This window comes from Dermacentor albipictus, unplaced genomic scaffold (assembly GCF_038994185.2).
Source record: "Dermacentor albipictus isolate Rhodes 1998 colony unplaced genomic scaffold, USDA_Dalb.pri_finalv2 scaffold_17, whole genome shotgun sequence".
Lineage (NCBI taxonomy): Eukaryota > Metazoa > Arthropoda > Arachnida > Ixodida > Ixodidae > Dermacentor > Dermacentor albipictus.
Genome location: NW_027225571.1, coordinates 5,014,081 through 5,024,144, shown reverse-complemented (window position 1 = coordinate 5,024,144; position 10,064 = coordinate 5,014,081). Strand labels below are relative to the sequence as shown.

At 43.6% G+C, this 10,064-nt stretch overlaps 1 long non-coding RNA gene across 2 annotated transcripts in view; it reads left to right on the top strand.

Annotated features, from left to right (window-relative positions):
* The first annotated feature begins 3,493 nt into the window (after positions 1 to 3,493).
* LOC135896198 (uncharacterized) overlaps positions 3,494 to 10,064 on the top strand; it is a 40,413-nt gene continuing 33,842 nt past the window's right edge. The window contains exons 1-4 of one of the 2 annotated variants that reach the window (XR_010562625.2): positions 3,494 to 4,292; positions 4,992 to 5,099; positions 6,512 to 6,632; positions 9,046 to 9,158. This is a non-coding gene — a long non-coding RNA (uncharacterized lncRNA). Of the gene's footprint in view, positions 4,293 to 4,991; positions 5,100 to 6,511; positions 6,633 to 9,031; positions 9,159 to 10,064 lie in introns of both variants that reach the window. The other variant, XR_010562626.2, reaches the window with a different exon arrangement.

The window sequence follows — 10,064 nt, the reverse complement described above, 5'->3', positions numbered from 1 at the left end:
GGTTACGGGGGAGGGGGAGCAAACCACCCTCCCTCCCTCTGCTCCCCCTCCCGGCGGCCCAGGCTTTTTTCGTGCGGTCCTGGGCCGCCAATAGGCACGTTGTTAAATCACCCAAAATTTAAGACTCCTTCTTCTACGCCGGAGGGCACGTAACCAATTGTCCGAATGCCCGTCATTGACCGACTGCCTGTCACCCGGCTTTTTATATGCTCTGGAAGTGGACACGTGACAGGGCGGAACGCGCCGCGCCTCGCGACGGCAAACTGACATCGGCCAGACCCCTTGCACGCGCGCTATAAGCAATTCTCGCCCTGAGCTACCTATTTTCTAAACACATTTCCCAAAAAACCACAATATCTAAGATGCCCTCGGGCGAAATGAATAAAGCTGTTAAAGAAGCACTTGCTTGGTGTCATTCCGATAAGACACAGCGTGATTTATACCCTTTACAAACGAGGCAGGGTGAAAACCTCGCAGCTCAAAAGAATCAAGAGTTATGCATGAAGCAACTAGCAACAGTTAAACATGTGTGAAACCACGCATAATATAGATGTAAAAACCTGAAGTGCGCGACAGCTGGTGCGAGGATTTACCGGGCCACATAAAACTAACAATTTCAGTTCTTGCAAACTTCTGTAGCTTTAACATACAACACAATGCGCTCATGCAGTCGTGCTGCCTAGCTAGCCCAACGCGGTAAAGAAGCGGAAAACGGCATTCCGAACTTTAGCGAAATGCCTTTAAACCGCATGTTGCACTGCAGACGAACTTCGTCGCTTACGCGTCTAACTACAATCGAGTAAAAAATAAGAATAAAAAAGAAAAAACACCGAAGCGACAAAGGAAAGAATGGGAACAAGAAATTTCGCGCTGAAGCGACGACCCATTGCCACCGTTGCTCCTGCTGATGAGGTTTTGCGGGGAGTAACTAGAACCGTATCGCGGGCACATTTTCGCCGGTATTTGAGCCCCCCACCCGGCAACAATTCTTCTTCGTCATTCTTCGGAAGCTTTGGCCATCCTACACATGCGAAGCGTGTTGCCTATTTTTTAGACGGAGAAGCACTATCAGCGACGCAACGAACTACGGCGCGCGGCTCGCTCCTCTCCCGTGCGTTCTGCGCAAGGCCGCCACCAGTGGCGCGGCCATCGGCGTGCACTTGAAAAATGTGTATGAGAAATTGAACGAGATGTATGCATGTCGCTCAGATTTGATGAGAAATTGAACGAGATGTATGCATGTCGCACAGATTTGACGAGAAATGAACGATACAAAATGCATATTGAACGAACTCTCATAGAAAACGGGCGAGATCTGTATGATGTGCTACGCAGACTTTTACGAAGTGCACGAGATTTATGCGATGTGCGATAAGAATGCATAGAGCTTGTATGACATATGTGTGCGATGAGTTGTGTAGAACTGACGAGATTATGTATGACGTGTGTGAGGTGGCGTGTGATGTGCACGCACTGTAGTCGTATGAGCAACTTGATTTTTCAAGATGACTATGAATTGCATACAAAGTGTGTGCGCTTAAGTCGTAGTGAATACAAAAGCTCATTAATGATCGACAGTCAGATTTACGAGTTATTTGCAGTACATGCAAGAGCGTGATCAATGTGCTGTATGATTACATTGAATCATTGTGACACATATATGCCAGCATAAACTACAGCTCAACTTCAGAGCTCAACTTCTGGAATTTCATGCAACGAACACATACATCCCCATCAATGCTGGTGTCGGTACTTTTGATGCAATGATTTTCACTTGGGGACATATTCTCAGATGAACACTTATGACGATACTACTGCCTTTGCTTGACACATTCCTCGACCAGCCAGTAAGCACTGGATAGCACAATGATATTGTCGAAAGCTATCATCAGAGTTTGAATCCCTTGTTCAGAGTAGATCTGCCTAAGATTTCATTGCAATATAGGAGTCAGGTACCATCAAAGTTTCATAATAAAATGTTACAAGTTTGTTTGTGCACAAATAAAATAATCTGGCAATATGATTATAGCACATTGGAGACGCTTCAAACAAGGACGAGTTGGCAAAGTTTATTGCAAGCAGTTTGATCAGTGACAAATTATGTATGCACTTTGTCTCATCCTATAATATTGCTTGCATCAGAGATATCAGATCACTCAGAGGTAGTAATGGGCGAACTTGAACCTGCATATTTTCCAAACAGCCAAGTGCGTCAATCACAATACTGTCAAATACAAATCTGCGAAGAGCATGTTCGTGCCTGTTTATGTCCAATTGTAGAAGGCAGGCATGCGATTGGCCATGCATGCCCACATATAAAAATAAAAAGCAGAACCACAAGACAGTGTAGATAGGTTGGTGAACAGATAGCCAAAATAGCAGTCAAAATCCATCGCACTTTGTCACAAATAAATAAAAAAATATTGTAATTAAATAACAATTCCTAAAAATGTCATGTGATCAATTGTGGTCATGATCACAGTTACTGCTGTGAAAAATTATTTGCACTAAGTGTTTCACAACTTGCTGAGAGCTTGACCAAGTAAAAAATCCTCATATGTGCACAGCAGAGGCAAAAAAAACGAGATGAGCGTCGCAACTTGGTGACCATTATCTGTCTACATACTACACAAAACTGAATTTGAATTTAAAGGAGAAATGACAAAGCAGTTCGTGTGCCAATGATGGTTAAGAGCACTGCAATGCATTGCCATGCGTTGAAAGCGGACCTCCAAGCAACCAAAATGTAAGTGACCCTACACTGAAGCAGGGTCTTTAAATGACGAACATGTGTCACATCTTGGCATTCGCGGACGCAGTCACCAAATGAAAAACACCTTTGAAAATCGCAATAACGACGAATGTCACACGCGCGCGCACACAGACAGAATGCGAGCAGTTTCCGAAAGCACTCGCCAAAGACGGTACGGATGTTATTACAAGAAAGCAAATCCCGCCGGCATGGCACCATTTCCCGATGCACAAACAGCACCACTCATTAACAGTACACATCCGTAGAACGGCGCACAACAAGCCGGAACAAAGCGCAAACCACTCGACGCCAAATCCGTCGTCGATTACGCCGCTAAGAAACACGAACACCTTCTAACATTCACAAACCAAACGACTATGTGCTGCGAACTTCAAACAGATTTTACGGCGCTGTCCGGTTGATAGGGCTGCTCCACAGGCTGTCCTCGCTGCTGAAAGCAATGTCAGCAAAGTTGTTGAAAAAGGCCGCCTAAAACACGCAGAAACATGGAAAAAACTGTTAAGTTACGTTCTGGGTTGTACGACTCTTCCTTTCGAGCAAGGCGCGACTTATTCCTGGGACTGTGAGGGCGCTGCGGTCGAGCTCTGCACCAAGTGAAAGGCGCTGCTCTGCTGATATGACATGTGCACGATGTGCACGTTATACTTGCGGGTGTTTGCGCTTGTTGTGCTGTAGCCGATTTTATTTTCTCATTGCGTGTGCCTCGTCACTGTCCTCGGGCACGTGGCTGGCGGTCGAGGTCTTTTGCGTCCGGTCCAAGTTTTGCGCTCATGGAGACGCCAGTACCGGCGACGTGTGGGTCACCAAGCGTTAACATTGCGTGTGCACTTTGGTTTGTAGGCCCACTTTTTTCCATCTCATTCCTTTCTTCGGACGTGCACCCCCAGGTATGGTGGCTGTAGAATATTATACTTCAGCTTAAACAACAACAGAAAGAAATAACGGTTGCTTTATTCAGCGAGCACCATGCTAATGCCGAGTGCACCGACTAACAACCATAACTGTGCCAGGCTATAGCAGACGACGCTCGGATGCTTGGCGCGGAGGTCGATGGCAGTGCTGCTGTGGCGGGAACGGCAGCGGGCTGCATGGTGCGCATAGGCGAGGAGTTGGGGTACTTAAAGAGGATCTATAACGTTGTTGCGCCGGTCGGCCGATGTGATGCTGATCGTTTGATCATATTTTCGCGGTGCTTAGAGAACATGTGCTCCTTTTTTGTGTCAATTAGCGATCACTAAGCCCTGGGGCCTGTGCAACGCTATTAGCTCGCTGTATGTTTCTTGCGGTGCGCTGTTGTTGATTATCGTACTGCGGTCAATTCGCGCTTCTTTGTCCGCGGCTCATGAGAAGCTGTATTGTACTCTCGCCGCTCCCGCATCGGGTCACAGTGCACGGAAGAATGTGTTGATAGTTGTGCTATCGCGTGCTGTAGTTCACCGCAATTCAACACTACGCTGGACGGACTGTTGGTACAGTCGATGCAACGTGAACGGACACGCAGGAGCGCTCGCCTCGGAAGGTAAGGCCGGCGCCTGGCGCATTCTTATGGTTCATGTAGTGTCCTGATTCATGTAGTGTAGTGGTTCACCTTGTCATGCGCTGCAGAAGATGATTAGTACAGCTACAAAAACAATAACAGTGATTCCCAAATGTTCGTTCGATATCGGAGTGCACATTTAGCAAAAAGTTTCGCGAAAATTACCCCGAGATTGATGTTGCTAAGAGCTTCATCTATTGTTTATTTTCTTTTTGTTATGAAGCATGCTAGCGCCGGGGCATCGCTTGGTCTGAACGGGCACAAAAATTCAAGCAGTGTCACTGCTTCTGTACGTAATTTCTCAGCAAGAAATCGTATAGACAATTCTAGAAGTACGTTGATGTGCTGTGCAAATGTTTTCACAGCTAACGTTAACGCGCGACGGCATCCAAATGATCTGACTCGTGAGAAGATTTTAGCTTGTATGCAAACTTTGATGCTTATAGAGATTGTCGCCAAGGCAACCTGTATTTCTTATGTTTAGTGTTCTGTTTGTTTTCGTGCCTTTGACCCGTTGAATAACCGCCTGTGATGTGAGAATGAAATATTTAATTTGTCTCAGCGGATGCAGCTTCATGTAGCTGGCTGTACGAGAGCTTTCCACAATTTGACGCGATATTGTTAAATCACAAGTTTGCAGTTTCAGCAGTGATTACAATGAGCTGAACATTTATTGTTTAGGGATGTCACAATTTCCTGAGACGGAGGCATCTCTGCACCACATAGGAGGCTGCGGCACTATGCAGCTTGAACAGCACGACAAAGCATCTGATCTGCTCCTTTGACAAGGTACATACAGAACTGTCACAGCCATTTATGTGTTCTAGTGTCTGTTCGTGTATTTGGTACCTGCCAACTTTCCTGAGTCTCTCATGCAATTTATCAATTCTTGCTATTCTACAATTTTACTAATGTTCCATTAAGTAATGAGAATGAAGTTTTATTAGTGAAGATGTTCTAAAGCTGTTGAAAAATGGGGTGGCATAGGATTGCGAAAATGCACGTAAAAAAATAGTCATGGCGCTTATGCTGCTTTCTTAATTGCTAGCAATGAAAAATCCCTAACAAAAATACCAGAGGGACACTTGCTTTAGGCAAGTTTATTAAGATACGTTCCAGAAGCAGGCTAAGTTTGCAGTAACAAAAGCACTGAGAAAAACTCACTGAGCTAAAAACATGTTAGTTGCTGCTTTTCCAAGTGTGCTGCTTGTGTACAGCGTGTCAAGGTAAATAATGGTTAATAATGTATGCATAGAAAAATGTGGATGCTGAGAGAAAGCTTTAGGAAAGTGCGTGCTGTCTTTCCAACACAGGATTTCTGTCTAGAATTTTTGTAAAATATGAAGTGCACAGGCTGGCAAACACTGTTCAACACTTTTGCTTTAGATTTTAATGTAGCCAGTTTATTATGTGTCCCTAGTATAGCTTAGCGTCAAGCTTGAAGCTGATCTTTGATGTCAAATCAGTTGCAGGATGTAATATCACAAACTGCCTGTTACGCATGTCAGTCAATCTGGTGCAGTGGTCACAGGTGAGAGTATAACTGAAAGCTGCGCATTCTTAGCCCTTCTGCGCATGATGTGGGATAGAGTTTGAACTATGCTATAGTGGCACCATCTCCCTCACCTTCTCTTCCTCATTATTCTGTCAACTTGCAACAATATGCACAACTTCTAGAGGCTTGATTATGCTGTTGTCTGCTGAACTTGGCTGATGTGAATTTCAGTAGTTTGGGGTACCCTCAAAGCTATGCTGTACTTTGCATGCATTTTAATATGGTCTATTTGAAATATGTGATTGGCTGTGGCATTCTGAGAGAAACAAGGCCTCTTGTGAATAATGCATATATGCATTATTAGCATTTTCTAATACTCTTTCAAGAAGCAGCCTATAGGCTGCTCCCCAAAGAAGTGACCACCGTTGATTACACTACGTGGCAGTCTGGTCCAGTTTACTTAACCTGTCTGCCATCTATGCATGAGGAGGAGGAGAAGCGAAAAAAGGGACCTTTGATTTATGTTTTTGCACAGATGGCTCATATATTGCACTTGTCTTATCTTGCAGGCTTTGTTAACTCAAAGCTTTCTATGGGCGAATATCAGCATTTCATTCCTATTTATACCTAATAAGAATTACTTTGTTCACAGTGTCACTTTTTATATTATACTCTTGGGAGACTGAGCTCACTTGTTTTAATGCAGGTGTGGCTGGGCCTGCAGAAAGAGTGTAAGCAGGCTACTGTGTTGCTCATCAGTGCTGATCTCTACGTCTGAGTTGGCCCCACAACATCCAGGCACCACTGTGCTTTGCTTCGTGGTCAAGGTAATATCACATAGACACCTTGCACCTCAGTATCAGTTTTGAGAAATATGCTAAGAAACAAGGGTTGGCCTTGGTGATAAATACACTCGTGTTCTCTCGTTTTAAGCGTTCTTCTTGTAGTGTTCCTCATGTACATGTTTTCAGAGGATGCTTAAATGCAAACTGCCATGGAACTTGTTTATGCCTTAAAGTAGCACTCTTTCACCAAGAAAAAAGCCTTATTTAACGCACAATTCATGAGAAAGGTGAGGAGGTGACAGGACAGAACAGTCTTAACAGCCATCCAATTTTACTGCTTGCACAGCAATATAAAGTGAGAGGTGAAAGGGCAAGAACAGATAAATCGACAATGCATGTTGCTCACACAACTGTGAAAAGGACACATGGCATGGCTACTATGACACTTGTTTTACAGTGATAAATAAGGAGTCTTGCTATCTCATAAGCCACTGGAGGGGGAGCCAACTCGCAGATTCTCTGTCGCACATATAAGGAAAGGCTCACGAATCTTGCCAGCCCTATGCTCGTAACACATTCCCACAGTTGCATAGTTTTCAAACAAAATAATGCAAGTGCGCTTTGCACTACCAAGTGACCACCAAATGACCTGAGCATTCAGTTAACATGGTTGCAAATCCAGTCATTTATACATTGGCCTGTTTTGCCGACGTGGTGTCTACTGCACGACAGTGGTATTTAATATCCATCAACACCCCTGCGCTCTACGTACTCTTTCTTGCATGCTTTTTTTTCACAGGTAGTGGAAGATTACATGATTCCAGAACAATTTGGTTCGTTCTACACATGATAGTGAACCTGCCAGCCTTATATTAAACATGGAATTGGATAGGAAGATGTGGTATTTTTTATAGTGCCCTGGTGCATTCAGATTGTGCAGAGGCTTCAAGCTTGTATTGACAAAAATTGGGATGAAGCCACAAGAGGAGAGTTGTAAAAGTGTAACGAAAGCTTCCTGATAGATATACTGAATTGTGGTGCTGTAGACACTTATTGCTTATCCCGACTGGGTAACGCTGTTAGGGTTATGGATGCTTTGACACTGTAGGGCCTACAAGATGGCTAGCATTACGGAACACATTAAAACGACTGTAGGGACGCATGTCGTGCTATGGTATCATAATTGGCCCACAAAGTGACCACCTTTGCTTACACTATGTGGCAATCTGGTCCAGTTTACTTGACCTGACTGCCATCTATGCATGAAGAGGAGAAGGGACTAAAAAATGAAGGGACCTTCGATTAATGTTCTTGTACAGATGGCCCTTACATTGCATTTTTCTTATCTTGCAGGCTTTGTTACTTAAAGCTTTCTACGGGCAAATATCAGCATTTCATACCTAATAAGTATTGCTTTGTTCACAGTGTCACTTTTTCTATTTACCGTATTTACTCACATAATGATCGCACTCACGTAATGATCGCAGCCCTGAATTTGGTCTTCCAAATTCGATTTTTTAAAATTTCCTGTGCAATAATTGCACTCCGAACTTGCCGCAGCGGTATGTCATGTGCCAAGTCTAGCTATTAATGATCGCGCTTACCATCTGTCGAATGCTACGCGAACAACTCTTCAAGATAAACCAAGCGGTCTGCACGCACCAAACATTCTTAAGCAGATGCCCGATTTCATTCCTTTCATCACTTTCCGCACTTCCATGACAAAAAAGCTACAACCAAAATTGCCTTTATTATGTGTAGGCTTTGTAATCGTTGTGGTCAACAACAACAAAAAAGGCGCCTTTTGATTCTTCTCATCTGCACTCGTGGGCACGCAACAAATCACGAGCGGCAACGATAGCAGCCACGTTTACACTGATACGTTAGTAGTGTACCCTATCCATACGCCGACACTTGTAACACAGCTAAGATATTTGCCCACCCTTAGCGGAAACGTGCTGTATTAGGATAGTAGTGAAGACAAATGCCGCAGTTTCCGCAGCATGCCCGCCGTGTCTTTCTAGGTCACTGGCAGCTAAGCGTGCCCATCTGTTTCTGCCCCCTCATAGTGGACATGGCTACGTTATTGCAGCAAACTTACAGATAGTAATGATAATATTCATTACTGATATGGAAGAAACTGTTTCAATGCACGTAATGTACTCGCGAGAAAAAAAAAAATTGCGTTCGGCGCATTTGGTGTGTTCAGCTTGCTGCGCCGGCCGCCACTTTTGTTTTGGTGTCCTGCACTACATACAGTGGCAGCCACCTATTTGTTGACCTGTTGCCATCCCGCAGCAAACGCGGAATGAAAAAAATTCTTTTTGCGGGAAATTTAACCGGCGTAATGATCGTACACCTGAATTTGTGACCATTTTTTTTTACAGAAAAGTGCGATCATTATGCGAGTAAATACAGTACTCTTGTGACACCAAGCTCAGCTGTTTTAATGCAGGTGTGGCTGGGCCTGCAGAAAAGCTGTAAGCAGACTGCAGTGTTGCTGATCAGTGCTGATCTCCACGTCCGAGCTGGTCCCACAACATCCAGGCACCACTGTGCTTTCACAAGGTACACTGTAAGAAATTTTTATTGAAAAAAACAGAAATTTTCTGGCAGCTGGCCTGCCAGAAAATTTCTTTTATGCTGTGTTTTCTATTGTTCCTTCTTTCTGTCAATTCAGATTTTTTCTGTTTGCAGCTAACAGAGAATTTCTGTGAAATTGACAGAAAGTTTCTGTTACGCTATGTTTTCTGTTTTAACATTTTTTGGTCATTTCACAAGTTTTTCTGTTTGCGACTAACAGAAAATGTCTGTGAAGTTGAGTTTTCTGTGCTTGCTTTTCTGTTATTTCACAAGTTTTTCTGTCGGCAAATGACAGAAAAATTCTGTAAAGCTCCATTTTCTGTCATTTCACACACTTTCTTCCGCGCCGCCTTTTAATATACATAATACAGAATATTATGTATGCATACATAACAGAACATTACAACTGCTTCCATGTTTCAGTGCAATGAGACATTTCACTGCTTCTATGGGATTGCTAGAAATGGCACGTTTAAGTATTGAACAATAGTGATAAATGCAGGTGCAATATTAAACAATGTCATCATGGCTAGTAATTTACTACGTCTTCGAGATTCACATAATTAAGGTAAATGGTAGATAGGTGACCGAAGAAAAAAAGGCAATAAAATTGCCCTTCCTGCACTTCCTATATGGGACAGCTGCTAATAAGGTATGCAGTAACGGTGTGTATACAGGAGCACATATGATTCACTCTAAAATGGCAATACAATACCATGACTGCAACACAGAAAGTAATCCCTGTACAATGAAGACAAACTAATCACTAAAGTGCGATGGCAAGTATATGCGCATGAAGAGTGTCTAGGGCAAATGTGCCTTGCTCGACACTAGTACAGAATGAAGCAGCTAGTGAGATACAAGCAATAGAACATAACGCATCCACAGGAT